This window comes from Bactrocera latifrons, unplaced genomic scaffold (assembly GCF_001853355.1).
Source record: "Bactrocera latifrons isolate USDA-ARS-PBARC rearing strain unplaced genomic scaffold, ASM185335v1 scaffold_118, whole genome shotgun sequence".
Lineage (NCBI taxonomy): Eukaryota > Metazoa > Arthropoda > Insecta > Diptera > Tephritidae > Bactrocera > Bactrocera latifrons.
Window position 1 is genome coordinate 651,213 of NW_017534608.1, and position 22,117 is coordinate 673,329.

The 22,117-nt window shown below is 36.9% G+C and overlaps 1 protein-coding gene across 3 annotated transcripts in view; it reads right to left on the reverse strand.

Annotated features, from left to right (window-relative positions):
* Window positions 1–22,117, reverse strand: part of LOC108978129 (phosphatidylinositol 4-kinase beta) — a 134,434-nt gene that overhangs the window by 59,914 nt on the left and 52,403 nt on the right. For 2 of the 3 annotated variants that reach the window (XM_018948256.1, XM_018948257.1), the window contains exon 2: window positions 12,474–12,542. The exons of the other annotated variant lie outside the window; for it this stretch is intronic. The gene's annotated coding sequence lies outside the window, so the exon portion shown is untranslated. The remainder of the gene's footprint in view (window positions 1–12,473; window positions 12,543–22,117) is intronic. 3 annotated transcript variants of the gene reach the window in all.

A 22,117-nucleotide genomic window follows, 5' to 3' on the forward strand; every position in this document is an offset into this window, starting at 1 on the left:
ATCACAACGTATCAGATCACAGCATAGCAATTATATATGTAAATTATCAAATCTATAATCCAACTTTCTAATACATCCAACTTTTTATATCATGAGAAAATAATGCAGTAGTATTTAAAACATAATGCCATCAAACATCACAACATTATAATCATATAATAGCATTGCATGATATCACTCGCAACATGTCACATGAACAGTTTATATTTCATAAATAAAAAAAATCAAACCAAATTGTTCTAAAAACAATAAAATACATATTTTAAGAAAAGAAACAAATCATATCCTACAATCTCTCATCACATGGTATATTCAATATCATATCACGTCGCTTCATATGATGATGTTTATTGAGTTATGAAAAAGTATACAATTTTACAAATACTAAACATATACATCTACATGAAATATATATTTTGGCTATATTTACCTATATATATCTATATTTACCCAATTACCAAAATATCATACCAAACATCACCACATCAATATCACTTCATGTGTGTGCAATGTCAATATCTCGCGCTCAAAATAAGTTATCACATATACAAATCTAACTCTACTTTTTATAAAGGTAACGGCACACATCTCATGCTCATTACTAGATGTAACAACGTAAAAACGGCTATTTTCTTTAATTTGAAAAAGCCGATAGGGTAAGCCAAAGAGTGTTATTGTCAAGGAAATATTAATACAAATATTTACATATTTCCGAAATACAAAAATATTTATTCTTACTTCGACGAAGCATGCCACAGGCGTAATTATTTAGAAAGCATTCGGGCATAGCATAGACAGCAAGTCTCCCAAAGTACTAAATTTACATAATTTAGCCATATATAGACATGTGTGGGTGTGTGTGGCATTTGCGCCATGGTTGTGCTGATGTGACATTGCAGCTACTGCTGCTGTTGTTGAATCATTGTCGCGCAATTTCGATGACAACTGCCGAAAGCCGTACAAACCAACATCAAACATCTACACACATCTATGTATGTGTAGCAAATAAACAATATAGAATAAAAGCTGAAAGCAGACAGCAAGTCAAAATCCTACTGTTAGTCCATCGAATAGACAGACGGCAATCAGTTTGTTGGCTTATCGATCAGTGATTGTATGTGTAACTACATCATCTTCCTTAGACAGACAATTCCGTCAGCCGACGGCGACGCCAAATCATCGTGTACACTTGTGTAATAAAAGCGCTAACTTGATGATTAGGCGCTTAGAACAAACAGACGACAAGACGTAACTGGGGCGACCTTGGTAATGCCGTTGCGGACGGTGAAGAGATGTAGCGAGGGAGCGCGAGTAACAAAGAACAATGACTGAAATGTGTCCAAGTTCAAATTCAGCAAGTGCCACTAAGTGACGAAAAAAATTGTATGTAAATAGGTGTGGCGACAAAGTTAATGAGACGCTAATTTCAGTTAACGATAATTTAATAAAAAAACAAATACGAGAAGGTAGTGGAGGTCCGTTAATTTGTGCATCGTTAATATTTATTATTAGTGGGATATATTTTTTGACACTAATTGAGTCATTGGCGATTGTATTTATTACATGACATTTTTATAATCGAAGCACATCAATTAGACATTGCCTACATTTCAGCGCGGCCCTGTATAAGGACAGGCAAAAAGGAAACCTCAATTCAGGATTTCAACGAAAACATAAAAATAAATAAAATTAAGTAGAAAATTAATTAAATTAAATTATATTATTAAATAATATCAATAAAAGCGGTAAACGGTGTTTAAACGGGTCCTACAGTTTTTAAATGCGATTTCATATAATTGCGTATATTAGATTACTTATGTTTTATAGATTCCATTTATCTGAAATTTTTATGTAGTAATCTTTATTGACTTGCCAAAATCTGGAACTAGCCATAACTCCAAATTTCAATGTTCACTCTTTTTTAAAAAGTCCCAATTTTATGGAAAACAAAAATTTTCCTACTTTTCCAGAAAAGCAGACATTACGACATTATTATCGTGGGATAAGCCTCAATATCGCAAATAATGTTCAAGCGTTTTGTGTCAACAAAGTGATTGCACCTGGGAAAGCAACAACTGACCAGATATTCACCACGCGCCAAATCTTGGAAAAGACCCAACGAGGTTTCAGACAAGGCGACTTCTTCTATCTACTTTTGGAGAAAATAATTCGAGCTGCAGAGCTGAATCGAGAAGGCACATTATGTTATAAGAGTGTACAGCTACTGGCGTTCGCCGATTGTTCTATATTCTTCAGACTGGATAAGGAAGAGAATCAAATGGGACTGGTTGTGAACGAGGGCAAGACGAAAATCCAACGCAGAATATCTCTTGCTAATAGGTGCTACTTTGGACTGAGTAGGCAATAGAGAAGTAAAGTCCTCTCTCGACGAACAAAGACCAAACTCTATAAGGTATAAGTTGCAGAGGCATGGACGATGACAATATCTAATGAGTCGACGTTACGATTTTTCGAGAGAATGGTTTATATTATACAAAGGACCATAAATTTTAAGGCCACAGCGAATATCGCATTCGATGGAACGATGAGCTCTACGACTTATACGATGATATTGAATCAAGAGACTGCGGCTCCGCTGGCTAGGTCATGCTATCCATATGGATGAAAACACTGCAGTTCTGAGAGTATTTGACACAGTACCCGCCGGGGGAAGTAGAGGATAAGGAAGACCTCAACTTCCTTAGAAAGATCAGGTGGAGAAGGACCTGGCTAGACTTGGTATCTCAACGAGGTTTCAGAATATGCGCCTTAATGTAGGCAATAGCAAAACTGTGTACCTGGCCTTTGTGGCTTTGAATCAACAGGGTTTTGAATTCTAATATTTATAATGTAATATCTACTTAATATACACATAATGCTTAATCTACTTTTTAGTGAGAATCTTTGATAATTGACGCCTAGTAGACTATATATATATATCTGACTTCAGTCAGAGATTTAACAAAATTTTTGACCGCTTTCTTGTGATTTTAACTTAAAATGAAATTTTCTTAAAATAATTTCTTTTAACTTCCATGGCTGAACTAGAGGTGAGAAGGACAGTCAAGGAACTGATTGCATGTCTAACTTTAGTAAAGTTGAATATAAATTTACAACTACGTTTTTATTTTGCAAACTCAGGCTGCAGAAAATCGAGATTAAACAATAAATATAAATCACAATTCACAACCCCAAAAAGATTTACCGACTGCGATACAGACAGCATTAATTTTTTTCTAATCTTTTCCATTTGTCCTGCCACCTGCAGCTGTCATATTTCAACTACTTCAGCTCGCCCGCAAACCGTGCGAAAGCCAACCTTTACAAAGTGGGAAAGTGAAGCTGTCGGACATGTGGCAAACTTTTGTTCATGTGCAGAGTAATAAATTTTGAAAGTAATTTATACGAATGTGCGACTTTATTTACCTTTGCGACAGAATAAATTATATTTTTAAAGTTAGCCATATTTCTTAGATTTTTTAAGTGCAACAATTCGCAAATGTTAAACGCTGAGGACGAGAAAGGTAAACAGTGAACAGTGTAAAGTAAAATGGAAAGTAAACACCGAAAAGACAAGAAAAAAATTGTGAATTTTTGCACGGAAACTTAATTTGGGATGCACGTTGTTGCCTACTCACAAAGAGGCACATATGTATGTATGCATGTGTGTGGCGGTGTATATATGACAGCGATAAGTTGAATAAGTGTGTTTGTGTCTCAGAAATGGGGGTGTTTCTGTTGTTGTCATTGTAGGCCGCAAGGTAAAGGCGAGTACATTGTCCCTGTTCCATAATTGGGGTCACATAAATAAGATATGAAAGGCTAGGCTAATAAGCGGCGTGGGTAAACAATAAAAGGAATGTGTGCGCGAAGTCAAAGATTTGTGTGAACAATGCGAACTTGTGCCGGTGCGCAAGGCTAATGAGCGGCAGATATATGTACATACGTACATGAATGTTGTTTATTGAATGAATTTTATTTTTTAATTTTTTTATTAAAATTTTTATAATTTTGTAAAAGCACAGAATAGTAAAAAAAAAATGTCGCACAGAAAATGTTTAAATAATTTAATCAACAAAAACCAGGATATAAAGAATAAATTTATTGGGTACAGGGTGCGACATACTAATAACAACGGCTAAAAAAATTACACATTAATAGCAAAAGTAAAAAAAAATAAATTAAATAAAAAGTAAAAAAAAAAAAAATAAAATAAAAAGTAAAAAAAATATATATTAAATGAAAGCAAGGATTTCGTATTTATACGCGCTCTGTACTAATGTATGTACATGCCTATACATATATTTGCGTATATTATTTATTAGTATTTGTATGTATGTATTGCTGCACGCTTTTGCTACATTTTTCGGTATCGTTATTATCACTTCACGCATTCAATTTATTTTCCATAATGGAAGTCAATGATATCAATTAATTTTAATTAAACGAGCTGCACAAGCTCACAAATATGTGTGTAAGTACATGTGCATATGCATATTCGCGAACTTGTAGAGCGGGCGTGTGCAAAATGCTTGTGTGTATATTAGGGTGTTTTTTTTTATTCCCGACATTTTTGTTCCTCTGCTATCTGCGAATATATTTTATAATTTTTTTTTTTTTATTTAAAAAATGTTTATAAAAAAATTTCGAATGCATTCGGCTTGGCTCAATACGCCAATTTCTGCTATAAATATTACAAAAAATTATTTTTGAAAAAGTAACATCTAAAAATGAACCACCTTACTGTATATACTTCATATATAACTTTTTCTACCTTTATGCCCGACTTCAACTAATGGGCATTTTCGCGCTTTTATTTTTGGCAAATATTTCCTTAAAATTTTTTTACAACAAACAGGCATCCGCATAGTAACGTGTCAGTTAAAAGTTGAAAAATGTGAACACTCAAATGTCGATGACATAATTTATAAATTCACCGTCACGAAGAGCACCTGGATACAAACTGAGTGAAGTGAAGGTATTTGCGTGTGCCACTAGTGACATTGACCTCAAAAGCGTTGAATTTCACATTATTCTAATATTTGTCTACTTGAAAATTATTGACTTTTTGAACATTCAAATTCTGAATATAGAGTTATAACCTTGACATAATTCGACTAGTGCTCCTTATTTACTTTGCTGTCTGGGTATGAGAGACTACTAGTATATTAACCTTCAAAAGTAAGTAAAATATTACGAAAAGTTTCTTTGGAAATTGTTCATTAAATATGCAAAGCTGAAATGTAATCAAAACAAATATACTTGAAATGTGTCAGTATTGATTATTTTTATTTAGAAAGTCTAGTCTGCGTTTTGTATATACGCCGGCACAGCGGGGTTGACTGCAAACCACGCACATAAATATTCAAATAAATTCATAAATCCAAAAAACACACACATTTGTACTCGCGGCTGTTCGTAAGTAATTTCATTTGGCATCAAGGTCAGCGACGCAGACGGACACAGAAGGAAATTCTTGTCAATATAAGCATAAATAGTTTTGATGGTGAAACACATTTTACAGCTAGACGAAACGAAATGGTATAATTATTTGTACGAAAGAATTTTTAAATTATTTCTTCAGCAATTTATTCGTACCAACAGCTCACTTATCTGGCGGTTAGTTCGCGAAGAAGTTTTGTACTTTGATGTACAACTGTGTTCGAAATAATAGCAGAGGCATAACCAAGAATTTAAATGAAGAAAAAAAAAACGTGTAATTGATTTTTATTATGGGAATAAGATACAGTTCTTCCTTAAATGAATAAAAAGGTTTGTAATTAATAATAGCAGAATTGAGGATTTTACATCAAAAACAAATTATTACAATAATTTCGCGAGAAGAATGGCCTTCCACGCTTCTTTGACCTCTGCGCAAAGATTTTCAATTGGATTAGGGCCCGGTGACTGAGCCGGCCAACCCATAACCTCAACTCCATTTAAAGCAAACCAATTTTTTGCCAACCTGCTGGTACGCTTGAGGTCGTTATCTAATTGATAGACCCATTTCAATGGCATTTTCCATACAGCGTGTGGTAGCATAGTCGACTTCATTACTTCAACGTACAATTTGTCATACATGTTTTCTTTAATCCAAAATAAGGGAGCTGTACCTTAGTAAGGCAAGTACTCCCATACATTGATTTTGGCGCCTCCGAGTTTTACCGTCCGTGAAACATATTTAGGATCAAATGAAGAGTTTACTGGCCTTCGTACATAGTGCCGGCGTCTCGGGAACAAAATAAAACAATTTTTATTTGGATCGGACCACAATATGTTGCGCCGTTTTTCGACTGACCAATGCAGGTGCTTTTCAAGCCACTGCTATTGTTCACAAACCACTGCCATTATTTCGAACACAGTTGTACATACATTTCCCTCGTCAATTGACAGAATATGCACAAACATACTTACACTTACACACAAATACACTTATGAATGTGGCAACGCCATTCTTCGAGTTCTTCGCATTCTTTGCCAAGATGTTCGCATACCCGAGTATAATCAAACACGAGCGATGCTTCAATCGACACGTGTTGCTATTTAGAAATTAAAACAAATTTAAAAAAACAACAACAAAAATTCGGCGTAAAAAAATGCAAAAGAAAGACGAAGAACTCTGAGCGAGATAGGTAAAATTATGGAAGTTTTAGTAATTACAAATATTTTCGATATACCTTGTAGGAAGATATTACAAAAGTAAAAAAATATAAAATCTTAAAAGTCATTAAAGTAAAAGTCCCACGTATATAACGTTAGATAAGGGTACATGGTAAGGTGAAGTCAACGCGGAATCTCACTTACACAACTGAAAACGCTAATCCCTTATGATTCTCGAAACTGCTACTAGATATGGATCACCAGACCTTTATAGATCGACGAAGCATTGAGCCTAACACAGATTTGTTGAAATGAAGCATTCGCCGAAATTATGTTTGACTGTGTTAAGAAGAAGAGTTCCACTTCGCCTTCTTGTATACAGATTTGGCGATTTGCGTTCGACAAGATATATCACTTTACCGTATGTGAGCTTCTTGAACAGTGTCCAGTCAGATGGCTTACCACCTTGGTAGGGTTCGAGGCCCATCTAAAACCTCTGTCGTGTCAGGCTCTCCACGTTCAAAAGTCCGCATCAGCAGGTTGGACTAAACTCCATGGGCTCCAGAATTAAGTCTCCGGTCAGACTTCGTAGCTGAAGTTACAACCAGGGGTTGGACCCCATACACACGTCACTCATACAAAATGCTTTCGCCGCTTAAACAACTCACGCGCAAACGACCCTAACTGTTCGGTATTCCAACTAGTGGAAATCACACCACTAACATCTAATCGTACATCAGTCCAGCTAATCCCCATACCACCCAGATCCCTCATGTTCAAGTACATCGGACTTTTTGCCAATATATGCACCCAATCCTCTACCGCTGTCCCACAAAAACAACCCGACCTATGCAAAAATGCATTCTTAGGTCCATGCCCCGTAAGCTGAAAACTCAGTCTCAAACAAAATCTGAGACAAAATCTCTAAAGTCTGTGTTATCCTTAACAAACTCGTACGCCACTCGGCCGTTAGGACTATTGTCCCAACGTTCTTGCCACCTACACCGAACCATATCATTTAGAAGCCTCCTCCACCCTTCCCCTACATATCATTGTCGGAAATCCAGTCATTCCGCAGCAATGACACACTCAGCCCTCTCGGATCGGAGTACAGCGAAATACCGACTCGTTGCCAATCTGGTGGATACGGCGCCCCACCTCCAGAAAGCCTATCGGCTTTGCAGTTTCCAGATATTCCGCCATAATCTCGGATTCAAACAACTCCGATAAGAAAGTAGTTTGATGCTACTCATAAAGAAGTTAAACACTCCCTGACAAGCACTGTTAACGAGCTCAAGGCTATTAGAGAGCTTTCCCTTCGAGCGAATGCATACCTCTTTAAAGGAGGTTATATTTCGAGACAGTATATGTAGTGCTATATTGAAGGCAGCACCTTTACCTGAATTCACTGTATCAGTCTAGTTGCCAGAAGCTAGAGTTGATGGAAAGCGGGTGTTAGACGACTCCTTCATTCCAGCTTTCCCCTAGTGCACCTTTTTTCCAGCGGCTAACGTTAATGTTATATTTTTCCTACAGGGTTTGTAATAAATAAATCTGCAAATTTTCGATTGTGTGAGTGGAAATAATTTCGCTTCAATTTCGTCCATTTTGAAATTGTATATATATTTATAAATGTATGAATTGACGGCGGTCAAATGCAAGACCAGCATATGCGCGATAAAAGGTTGTCTCCTGCTGTGCTCCCATTCCTATTCCTATGCTTTCAAATCTCGCTCGTGCTGTCAATTAAGTTTTTCGCAAATGAAATTACGCGAAATCGTGGGCACAAGCCAATAATTTGGTTTTTTAAGTGTAAAGAAACATTTTGCAATCATTGATGTTGGAATATTTCAGCAGCAGCAAAACCCGCTGTGGCAGCAATTGTATAATCTTTCCATTTATGCTGCAAGAATATCTGCTATATTAATCAGCTCCACATCTTCCGCATAGCAACACGTGCTGGCGAGACAAACAACGTTTCTTACGTTTGTGCTTATTTGATGTGAATCTCTAAATAATTTTATTATATTTATTTGATTTTGGCTCTGCTCAGTGCCATTTGACCCTGACGTTGTTAGTTTTGGCGCCAATACTTTCAGCATTTCGCCAAATCCCCGAGCTGTGCTACACAGTTTCGAAACATATAAGAACTTAGACTGCGAAACAGTTCAAGGAAATTTGACTGCCGCTTAGATCAAAAAGCAATTAGTTTGACATTGGTCGGCAGTTTGCGGCTGATGAATCAACCTCATAATTCTATCCGCTAGTATGAGTCAAACACTTAAAGGTTATTTTCAATTCAACTCTCTTCCGTTTCAGTCTTTCGATAAGCGGTTATTACTCGCGCCAGTTTGCGATTTGAGTGAGTGATTAATTTCAATTGGCTCTGCTATTTTTAGAAGTGTCTCTGAGCCGCCAATTTCTTTCCAAACACTTGTTGAGTATGTTGAGTGAAACGCTGCAAATTTATTGAGGTCGTGAGGTAAATGCAACATAAAATTGGTCATTTTTAGTCTTTTAACACTGTTATCTAATATTCATATTTCTGGAAGAGCATTGTTTGAGAACTAGAATGGGTATATTCTAATCATGTCTAATTGGACTGTAATTGGTTCATTGGTAAAGGAAAATATGCGAAAATCAGTCTGTTAAATAATACTCGTAAAAACCTGTATATTTGCTGATATATCCTATTTAATTTTTTTACAATAAGTATAAGTATGAAAAAACCTCACTTTCGGCAAAAGAAAAATGCTCCGAACATGTACAGGCTCTTGAAATCTTTTGAAGCAATGAAATTCGCCATATTTTGAAATTTTTGTATAAAAACAGAGATGAATGCCTTCCCTCGTTCGCTTCGGTTTCGAAAATTTCGAAATTTCAATTTACACGGATGGAATAATATCTCTAGCGGAAAAATGGCAAAAAGTGGTCGATCAAATGTTTATTTAGAAATAAGAAAAGATTTTTTTGACTACCCAATATGTACCCTAAGATGTAAATACAGTCCGAATTTTCAACATTATTGAACTTGTTTGTCACTCTTTTCCAATTTTGTTCCAAATCAAAATCTATCTAAATCACTTACAATTTACGACTTTATGAGTGTGATGTTTCTGTCCAAATATAATGGCAATAATAAAGCAACAACTGGTCAATCAAAATATAATCAATTTGGCCCTAAAATCCGGCCACAGTGTATTTAATGTGCTTAATGAACGCGAAGAAATCGATTGAGACATAATTAGGTCGAACGACTCGCATATGAGTGCTATGAATAGGTCGGGGTTATGTAAAAAAAAAACAGTTTGTCTAAAGTAATGTGAATATATTTAGGTGTGTTTGTATGTGCATGTGCCTGCTAAAAATATAGAAAATGTGCACGCATAACATTATAAATAGAAACAGCGACGCAAAATATAATCGACCGCGAAATGCTCGTGCGCTTGACAATATCCACCGCACAAACAGCCAATGTGCGTGTGTTTACAGTTGGCGCGGCAGGAAGCCGTGACGTATGAGTGACATAAAAGCGCGCAACGGCAGCAGCACTTTATGACAGCAGAGAGCGAGGGAGAAACGCAAACACTCAACGTTTTTTTCGTGCCTTTTCGCAAGTTGCAAGCAAACGCAACGAAAATGCCGGTGCATTGAACCCACAATAATGAGCATTGATTACCAAAGCTGCTTCATTTAAGTGGCATCTTTCAACAATTTAATTTTTTTTTGCGCGCAAATCCAAAAGCTCATCTCATGCTCACAAAGCTCGTGAAATTTATGAATTCAGTAGTAAAAATTTGCATAATCCACATTTAAGTTGCCCAAGTTGAGCGCACACCAAAAAAAACCTTGACCTCCTTTCGCTTGCACCCCAATCCGGCAGCGCTGTGCAATGAACCTGCTCAAATTGGCCGGGTGGTCGGTCGACTGCCTGAAGCCCACCATTGCATTCGGCTGCACTGTAAACGGCATTGGTGTTCATCCAACGTGGTCGTGTGTCGCCATCGGAATGGGATGATGTGGGGGGTTGGCCGTCGTTGGCGTTTGCATCGCTATGAAAACCACTCGTGCGGTTCATATGCCACTCTAACGGTATTACATGCATTCGCTTGAGTGTAAAGTGGCTTTATTGATTTTTTGTTTCTGTTTCGCTTTTCGCTTGCTGGCACACGCCGTTGTTGTTGCTGTTGAGCTGCTAGAATTTAGTGGAAAATTGTGTGCGCTTGGCCGGAATTTTTCAGTGCTGATGAAAGTGAAAAGGGCGGAGGACGCGCCCAAGTCGTCGCGATTATAAACGTGCCGTAAATGAGTTGTAGGCAATAGGGTTTAGCGGCATGCGTTAACTTTGTCTTAGCAGTTTGCTTAAAGCCTGGTAAAATTCTTGATTTTTCTTAAATGCGGTCATTTCCATGAACCCATTTAGGAGCGGACAATCTGGGATGACATTGTTGCACGGAATACACTGAAGCAGCAGTTGTGCCACACTTATTTTAATAAATAATTAGTTTTCGTTGAAGCACACAGTGTTTTTATGGAAATGATAATAAGAACGAAAATGTTGAAGTGTTTTGAAATGAGGGAAAACTCGATCTTTTACTCCAAATACTTTAATGTATGTATGTATTATGTGTATGGATTTGGGCATAAAAAGAAAAGAAAATATTTGAAAATATTCAAACTAAAACAAAAACACAGTAAATGTGCTTCAATTAGAAATATTTTTGCGTTGTGGGTATTACGCCAACATTCCAGCTGCAATCACAGTCAATCAGCGAGCAATTTAAATACCACAAATGGCGTTTGCATACTTGGACAGACAACACACGTTTCAGCGCACGATGGTTATGATTTGGTTAACACGAATTTATAAACAAGGGTTTACTTGTGATTACATAAGCGCGAGAAAACCAAATGGGAATGCAATTAATTATAATTGCGAGAATTAATAGAAAATAAGTAATTATAAGCATAACACCGCAACATTGAGCGTGGAGATGTTCATGGCCGACGAATGTTTGCATTGTATAAATATTATTAACACAAGACAACGAGTAGTACAAAGCCTTTAATCGAAAGTCGAGAGATTGTTTTAAACATACCTCGTTCTGAACGACCTTCGACCTCTTCAACTGATAAAAAAAAAATAATTAAAAAGTGAAGAATATGATACTCGCAAATTATCAGGCAAGGCTTAGAGAAATGACATCCCTTGTGAGTCATCATCGGAATGGAAGAAAAGATCGAGCCAAGAGCAAAAAAAAACCCCACGCTAATGCCGCTCAAAAATCAAGGTGACACTCATTGTTTTTTTCGATATTTATTTATCATGAATTTATTCCAGAGGGACAGATGGTTAATAAGAAGTTCCATGTAGCCGTTTGAGGTGTTTGCGTGAGAACATCCGGCGAAAACGACGGAATTGTGAAAGAACAATTAATTTAATTGGTAATATACCGCCGCATTGAGCCACGATTGTGACCGAATTTAAAGCCAGAAACGCAATGAATACCATCGATCAGCCACCCACCGTATGCATCAGATTTGGCTCAGCATAATTTTTTTTCATGTTTTTGATCTCAAAAGTGAAATTGCCGTTCGGTGGAACCCGTTTCCAGTCGATCGAAGAGATTACACCAAATTCGCTAAAAGAGCTGAAGGCCACCCCAAAAAGTGCTTATAAAATGTGTTTCGAAGACTAGAAAAATCGTTGGCATAACTGTATTAAATCGGATGGAGATTACTTTGAAATCGAAAAAGTAAATGTTGCTGAATATTTAAAAATTCTGCGTTTTATTTACATTTTCAGGGTACTTTTTTGTCACAATGTACTTCAGTACACTACAAATTAAGAAGGTAGCTGTTGCACTACTCACGCTTTATTATATATCCTTGTAAGTTTGTCGTTTTTTTCTTTTAGACTCCTCAAAATGTTTATTATGCACCTGAAATGGAAGAAAATAATAAAAGTTACAATTTTATTACTATATTTAATATTTGATTTACATATTTTTTGTTTTACAAAATAATTCGTAACTCAGTTGCCGTAAATGTTTTTATCAACTTTAAATTAGTTTAGAAAATATAAAAATTTTGCGCTTTATGAACTTAAAAAAACTAAAATAACATTAAAATTAATTATCCGAAATTACTGCGAAAATTAAGTTTTCTTATAAATGAATTTAATAATGTTACAAATAAGCCAACAATTTCTACTATTTTTTCTAAAAAAAAATATTCACCCGATGTATGACTTTTCAAATTGATTCAAACTATTAGTTGAATATTCCTTAATATTTTTATCATCAGCAACATTGCAACAGATTAAAACGTTTTCCTTTGGGGTAATTTAGAAAATAATCAAAATTTTGTGGGACTAATGACTAGTAGGCAAGATAAGAAAAAGATAAGCAGCATTTTAGTGTACACTTCAAAAAATGCTTACACATATACATATGTATGTACATACGTACATATAAATATGAGTGATTATAACATATGGAAATATTATATATATGTATGTACGTCTGTAGAAGGAAAGGCATCAAATTTCAGTGCTGGAGTTGTTTACAGATTTGAACATTTGGCTTAAGTGGCAGAAAGAAATATCAAAAAAATACAGTAATGCGATAAAGCAGGATATGACATGAGTAAGTGATAGGCTTAAGTGTGTGACACGGATATCTGCGTCCAACGTCATAATATCGTGGGAACATATTTTCATCTGCAAAGTGAAGTGAATTCTTTTGAAGAGCCGAAAAGCGTAAGCATGAGCATTATCTGATCAACGTTTATTTCAAAAGCAACAGACTCCCATTGGCAAACAAAAAAATGTATAATAATTTTTTGGTGGAAGACTGTCGGTAATGTTCTGAATATTTCCTTTTACAACAAAAAAAAAAAGTTTTCTAAAATATTTATATTTTTTCTGACTGCTTTTACTCAGCACGCCTTTCACTAATATCACGGAATAATTCATTTTTTAGTTATACGGTTTATAATGTCTTACACACGACTTTAGTCAGATGTAAGAAGAGAACTTGGTAACAGCATAATTTTGGAAAAATCAAAACCTAGAATATTGTAATTTCACCACATATTTGTTGATAGCCACCATTTGTTCAGTTTTCCCATACTAACTGTGGAATTTACAGTAATCACATTTGTAATTACCTTGATTGCACTACAAATCGTTTTTACCTTTGACGCATTATCAGAGGAAGTAAATCACAACAGTGCTTCAAATAAGCGAAAGAAAGAAACAATAACAACGTTTTCATTCATAAGTGCAAGGAAATTAGCAAACAACAGAATACAGAAACAAAATCAGAAATATGAGTCAGATCATCGACTTAAAAGCGAGTACTGACTCATAACGATAGCATGTGCACTTTCGAATGAGTGCTTACATACATACAGATAAACATATATACTAATATACATATGTATGTTTTTTTGTTTTTATTAAAAATTCATTAATTACATATACATATGTATATTTATAAATTTTTCCGCAATTCATGCAATATTTCAATATCTCCCACTGAAGTCAGATTAAGTTTGACATGTTGATAGTGAAATGTGTAGAGAAAACATCACAACAACAAAGCCATGTGGGCCGAGGACATAAAAATAGCACAAAAAATAAAATAAATTGCAAAGACAAAAAGCCGCAACAATTGATAATTTTCTTTTGATTCCAAGGTAAGCCGCCGCCGCCCGAAACCGTTAAGTCAGCGGGCGCACGATTTTTTATGCAAACATATTTACAATTTATAGTATTTTATATTAATGAATTTTGTTACTTTTTTATCTACACACACACACACACAAATGTGCTTGTTCTAGCGATGTGTATGGGGTGACAACACAAGGCGATTACTTTTTCCGTTGCTTCAACCGGAGTCAGATTATATAATCGAGATTGTTGTTGTGCACCGACAGCGGAAATGTCCGAAAACAAAGCAAAGCGAATCGCGTTACACACCAGCCGCGTTCGGACACACTCGGTGGCAGTAATCGCGAATGTAAACAATGCGACACAACGTCATTACTAATTGAATTAGGTGGAAGTAATGAAGACATAACAGCTGGCGAAATCCAATTAATTTCGTCGATGGTCGGCAATGTGACCGTGAAAAATGCTGGTTTCATGTTTTTTGTGTTTTGGTGGTCGTCTTAAATCAAGTTGTCTTACATTCATTGCGCTGTTTCTTTTCCTTTTAGCAGACAGCAGGGCTAACACTGACACTTTGAGAAGACAAGAAAGACGATTGTGCCCGCAGCAGTTAATTCTTCTTCACTTGAGTTGGTTTTGTTTTACTTAATTTATGTAATTTATGATTGAAGGCATGCGATTAAGCAGTAACAACATGCCAATAACGGTAAGGCGTGACGTGACACTTGACAGTACCATGGATTCACTAAACACAATCACAGATTTGTCAATCTTTAATAGACCACTTCCGCTAAAATATTTAAGCAATAAAATTGCCCTCCGAATGCGGGCTGAAGTAAGAAACCGTTACTTTTAGAATTATTCGAAACGGTCGAAATAACTCATTTAATCCAGAAATTTCACTTAAGTAGAAGCTCAAAAGAAAACATTGCTTCCGTAGAAACTGGTCGTAACAAATAGACTGCATAGAAAAGGATTTAGAGTCGTACAAAAGTTGAAAGTAAGAAACCCTTGCTGAACCAAAAGCAATTCAAAAACGTTAACGAGCTTAAACGATTATTTTGAAGGAAATACTAGAGCAATTTGGATTCCTGGAATATACTTGGAACTCATAGCTACGAAATTACAACAGCTTCGCTGATAAATTTCTTCTAAATACCTTGCATATATAATTATAAAGAAAGCTGGTCAATAAAGTCTCAATCAAAATCGGAATCTAACTGAGATTTTTTAACCCAAGGAGTTTCCAGCATCGTTATTACGATTAAACAATCGGTAATTAAAGATTCCAAAATACTTGACTTTGCGAGAACTCTTTAATCTCTCATTCTTTGTGGTAGTACAATGACACATTTGACGGTTGGAGAGCAAAAACCACAAAAATAATCACATCTACTTTAAAAGCATATTCAGCATAGACATGGTTCTCGCTGCCGGCGGTCACAGGAAAATGATAAATGCGTGACATTAATCCGAAAACTAGGCGCGTAAAGTTCGAAACCAAATCTCCAACGCTTTATTTTTGGGAACGAAAAAGGCAAGTAAATCAACTCAAATTAGGAGACAACACATGAGTAATGATTTCAGCGAAGTTGTGTGGCAGACGAGCACCAAAACTAGTTGTGAAGCGGCAAAGTAGTGAGGGGATAGACTACCAAAAAGGGAACAAAAAATCGGAAAAAGTTGAAAGAGCAGAAAAAGTCGCATCAACTCTACGACAGATGGCCAGAAATGAAATGAGCAATCAAATCACGTGCTGAATCATGAAAAACACTTCATTAGAGCTGACAGGAAGGCGACGGCGGAGGCGGAGGCGGCGGCGGGGACTCTATAGTTGGGGGTCTTTTTACGCATAAGTGAATTTTAATGAATACTATAACATATTGTCGTCTATATGTTGGTGCATTTATTATATTACATGTGTGTGTGTGAGTGATTAGTCTGGCTGTCTGTTGGCTTTTACAGCATGTGCAGCTTTGGTATGTATGTATGTATGCCAGTAAAATGCTTGTTCGTGGGCGCGTCGAAGCAGAACTGTCGAAACGGATGCTGCTGGCGTTTGTTGCCGTCGCCTATGGATGGAGATATCAGCATATTGGCCACTTTGAGGCGCACCACAAATTGGCTGTTAGGCATAGATTGCCAAGGCACACACACACGCACACAGCTGCAAAATATATAAATGAGTTGTATGTAAATATGTAATCGGTTAGTTGTGGTGCTACGCCATTCTAACACAAAAACATTCTCTAAACCGTTCACTATTTTGTTTTGATTGGTACTCAGCCGCTGGTTTGATGTGGGTTTGCTGTGGTTGCTTTGATCCCGCAACAAATGTTTGGTAATCAATCAAGTGGTGCAACATGGAGACGGAGAAAAATAAAATTGTAGGACAACCACTAATGTTTTAGTATATTTTATCGCAGACTTGTAGAAACTGTATTTTTGCAATTTCAGAGTACATAAAATATCGTTTATTGCCAGATGAGAGTACCTTTATTAGCCTCAGGGTTGTTTCTGTAAACTATTTCTGTATCAGTATATCCAATCTCGGAGGTAGGAAAGTGGTAATTTCTCATCATATATCACTCAAGATTACTTTGATTCTAATTTGACATGTTTCGAATATTTTAAAATCGAACCATTAATAATAATAATAATTAATACGAGTATTCAAAATAACTCGACTACAGTGCCATCTAGCGAAGTTAATCCTCACAGAAGTACTTTCGAGATTCCATAAACAAATGTTAAAAATCAGTTCCGTTGGTTTGGAAACTATGTATCCCAAACTTAAGTTCGAGTACTGAAGCTTTTACATTTTTCCTTCCATAAGACCTTCTTCAATGTCAGGTGGTGGCCTTAGAAATATCTATAGAAAAGAAGGAAGGAAGAAGCCAAAAAGGAAGAGTCGGAGTCCCAGAAAGACGATGACATGGGTTTCGGTCCCTTCGACTAAAGTTGAGTCGATTACAGCACCATCCCGCGAGGTTAAACTTCACAAAAGTACTCTCGAGATTCTATAAAAAGTCAGCAAAATCAGTTCGGTGAGTTACGAGGTTATGTTTCAAAAACATAAGTTCGAGTTCTGAAGTTTTCGACTTCTTCATTGCGTAAGACCTTTCTTCAATGTCATGGTGTGAACTTGGAAATATTTAAAGAACCATTAAGATAGTCATTTAAAGTGAAGGGCATCTCCTTCCTCTAAAGTTTAATTTTCTGTCTGTTTTCGTAGAAAATTAGAATTGTATGGACAGCATTTAAAAATCACAATTACATTATTCTTATGCGTTGCCCGGTTCGGTGCAAATATTAAGTGTTGCAAAGAACGGCAAACTCAGATCCAAATAAGTATGGGAAACCACAATATGAAATAAAAGGGGAAATACTGTCAACAATGTGAACAAGCAAACAAGGAGCTATGGAGCCACACCCGGCATAAGAGACCATTGCAAGCAACAACAAGGGAAGAGAGCGGCGGACTGATGACCGGATGGATGCATATACATATATGTATATATGTACCATAAAGTTGCTTGCAATTTCGCTTGATTATTTTTCAATGCTTGAGCGTGTGAGGAAACAAACCCAGAGTGGATTGCACTTGACTTTGTGACGTTGCACGCAAGAAGCACACAAACAAAGCATACACAAAGGAAAACATGTTCATTCGTAAAAAGCTACAACGCCAACACACATGCGTGCGAATAAATTTGGGTGAGAGAGGGTTGGTTAACTTTTTTGTCGAGTGAAGTGTGGCTATTTGTTGATGCGGCTGGCAGCCCGTGAAGACAGTAGTGTGAGACCTGCAAGAGACGCTGCAGTGAGTGACGTTGCACAAAAGAGTTTGCAGCAATCCGTTGTACGCATGGTTGCATGCTGCAGTCGACACGAAAAAGTGCAAATACAAAATAAATATAAATTTCACAAAAATCAACATAAAAGCCAGCAAAATATACACCAAATGTTCACAATAATAACATTGCAGGCGGACAAGCGTGAACCCGCAGCAATTGGGGTGGGCCAAAGTGGCAAGTAGCCGCAGACATAAAACCACACAAAAACAAGAAACAATATAAGCAACAACACAAGCGGCAATTGAGCTACAAAACCGCATCACACACACATGTCCACTCATAGCCTAACTCCAATAGCCGCATGAAACATTAAAGAAAATAATGAAAAAAAATTTAAAACATGACCACTACCGTGAACGACTGTGGGGCAATCTGTGTTGCAGCACTCAGAAAAACAAGCGTACAACAACAATAGCAGCGGCTGCCCGTCAGCAAAGTCTGCATTGAACCGCCCAAGGGCAATCCGCCGAGTAACTACTTGTGTTTGGCGTGTTGCGCTGTCTGCCTCCGCAGCACAAAGGCCATGGTGTGGCCGGTCATCGCGTCACTTTAGCAACGTGCCGCAGCACATTCTCATACTATACACATATGTAAGTATTTGTTACTATTATAGCACAAAGCCGAGGAGCCATTTGAGTTGTTAAATTTTAACACATCACTCTTTTGTCTGTTATTTATCACTGTTCTGCTTGCAGTCGACACTCTTGGCAGCTGTATTATGCTCATCCGGCTCGGCGGCGCGGTTCGCCGCTTGCTGTCACAGGCTTCGGTGCTGAGTGTGAAAATGTGCGAACTTCCTGTCAGGCGAGCTGAATTCAAACTCTTTTTCATTAATTCATTTCATTTCTCTTAATTTAAATAATTTTTTTGCCAGCACCTGCATAAATTTAATCGCCTGCATTTTCGTTGTTTCGTAAGCTGATTTGACCGCTGGGCGAGACAAGCCAATTGTAGCATGCAACATGTGTCGCTAATAACAATCTGGTGTGCGCACTAAGCTGCATGCATTTATGAAATACAAATGGACACACAGTGTGTTCGTCCAGGCATTCAAACCCACTCAACAGTTATGTGAAGAAAGAATGCAATGAATCGACTAGAGTTTATGGATATAATGGAATTTTCGAAAGAGCTGACAGATGAATAAAGATTTCACAGGGCTAGATGAAGTATCAAAATTTTATTTTAAGTCTCTCTTAACCTTCGACTTCCTGYTTGACGGTCCCATCAGCTCGTATTAGACTGTATCTTCATCTGGCATTACTAAGGATCGGTAGGTCTACTCATAGCGTGAGAGTCAAGTACAGTGTACAGAATCGAATTTAATCGCAACCTCTGCCTTAACGAACGCTGCATTTTCGCTTTGCACCACTCACAGAAACACGTCGCGTGAAAATGTTGTCCTGACTTTCCAAGTGCTCGGAGACAACTGACCAGACGCTCCTTCGTTAGCTATGACTACCCATCGTCGAATCCAGTCGGTGCGCGTTCCTAAATTAAGCTCAATGATACAAGTAAGATGTCAAAACTAAAAGCTCAACTATATAAGTTACTTTGCTCATCATGATTTTGAAAACAGTCGATTCTTAGCTTTCTAAGTAGGATTCATAATGGAAAACTCTTTGCATTTTGCCATTGGTAGTCTAATACTCGGTAAAAGTAAACCTAGTGCTCACAACCGTAGAATTAACGTCGAAAATTACTGCGTCTCAAGTTTGGCGACGACTGTCGACGAAACTGCTTTAAAATAACACGGATTAAAAAATTCGGCCAACAAGCCAAAAGATCAACGAGTCCCACCCGATGAATTTTGAAATTGAATATGTGCCACACAAAAGCCAGCATAAAGCAGATTGAAATATGAAATGAGAGAGAACTCATATTGGCGCAACAGCAAAACAACAACAGCAAAATGTGCAGATTGCGGTGCTTTGCAAACAAACGGATGTGAAAACAAAATAAAAATAACGAAATCAAAAACATTTGACTCAATAACGGCGCTGAGGAAATAAGAATATTCAATTTAGAATTAGGCTATTATCCAAGGCGATCATCTGCTTCACGGAGTTAGCAACTTTGGTATTTCATGGCAAATGGCAAATGCTTGAAATGTGACATTCATGCAATAACGGTAGAATATAGTGCGCACATAAGCAGTTATGGATAAACATAAACAAAATAAAGAGAATTTAAAAGTTACAAATACAATGCAGGGCATATGTGAGACCTTTATGGGTGGGCTTGCAGTAAAAATATGTTTTTCTGTGGTTTTGCATGGAATTAGGTAGGATTACACCATATGAATGGGCATAAAGTTAAGTTATAAAGGTTTGTAGTTATTTTCTGGCGATTTTGCGAAATCTCAAATATCTTACAGGCATAAATATGTATATTTTAAATCGGCGAACTATTACTGAGAAAATTTGCTTCGAGCACTTATGTATTTTGAGTACATAACAGTATTTCCCTATAATAAAAAACAATATACATATGCAGACCCAAAATACGCAATATACGTCCTCGCCTATGCTGCCTACACTTTGAGTATTCAAATTAATTCAAAATGTGTAATTATTTACTTAAGTTTTTTTTTTTAAATGAAATGCGAGTTGTCAATTTAATCCCGAACCATTTGCAACATAAATTTTAAGCCAACAGCAACAACAATAGAAATAATCAAAGTACTAAATGCCTCTCACCAACCACGGAGGCGAAGGAAATAAGAGTATCTTCTGGCCAAATTACTTGACAAAGCAACTTTCACTTTATATTAAAGTCAAATTAGCAAAGATAACGTTAATTTTGCTACCGAGAAAAATATATGTACATGCACAAGCACAGCCAAGTCCACTCGCAGCCAGCGGATAGCAGCTGGCCAACGCCCATTCTTGGCAAAAAGCGGTATGATAATCGTGGAAATTAGAAAAGTTGGAGAAGAGCGAGTAAAGCGCAGTGAAGAAAATTAACGGCATCGAGACTTACATAAGCAGAATGATAAGACACTAACCAGAATAAGTGGCCAGTAATCTGGGGAATGAAGCAAGGGCGCGGGAAGCAGTGAGAATTCTATACAAAATCATCGGACTTAAATTCAGATAAAAGCATGGAAGTCGGTTGTTAACAGAAATGTCCAACTACACTGCTCGGCACGGACAAGTGGAGGCGAATAAGTGCGCGCGAGCAAGGGATAATGCTTGGTTGAGAACGAATTCATTTTAGTTTAAATAAATTTGTTGCCACTTTGTTGCCACACTTCGCGCCAATGCTGGTGAATGCCGCTGAAAATCCGTTGCTAATAAGACGAGAGTGGCAAATCAGTGTGAAATTAAGCTCGTTTTGCTTGAAAAGGAAAGGAATAAGTAGGGACTTGTACAATCCACTGCGGTCCAGGGGAACGAAGAGAATGTGAATGGATGAAATAGAGTGAGCCGTAAAGAGTGGGAATAACAATAGTGTCGTTCTGTGTAATTCAAGAAGTTACAAGTAAGTGGGAAGTGCAATGTCAAGTGTTTGGGGACAAGAGAAGCATAAAGCACAATTGAGCAGGACCGATTAATGAATACCGAACTCTTGAGGGTTAATAATCGAAAAGAACGAAAATAGCTTTTGGCGAAGGAATCTTTTTTTCCTTAAAAATGACAAACGATTTCTTCGCACCTTAATTGACAATAATATTCGTGCCACATACCTGACCTCGGCAGTTAATACCTGTTATGGCCAAGGCATTTCAATTATGTCGTTGTTTTTCATACTCGAATCTCTATATTTTTTGGAATCATATGCGAAAATCCAGCAAAAACCACTCAATTTATAACCTGAAATTTATAAAGTAATATCTAAGAACCCTTTTTTCACTTTCTAAAAAGAATGAGAGCAAAACTAAATCTATTAAAAAACAAGTAAGGAAGGGCTAAGTTCGGGTGTCACCGAACATTTTATACTCTCGCATGATAAAGTGATAATCGAGATTTCAGGCGTGGTTGTG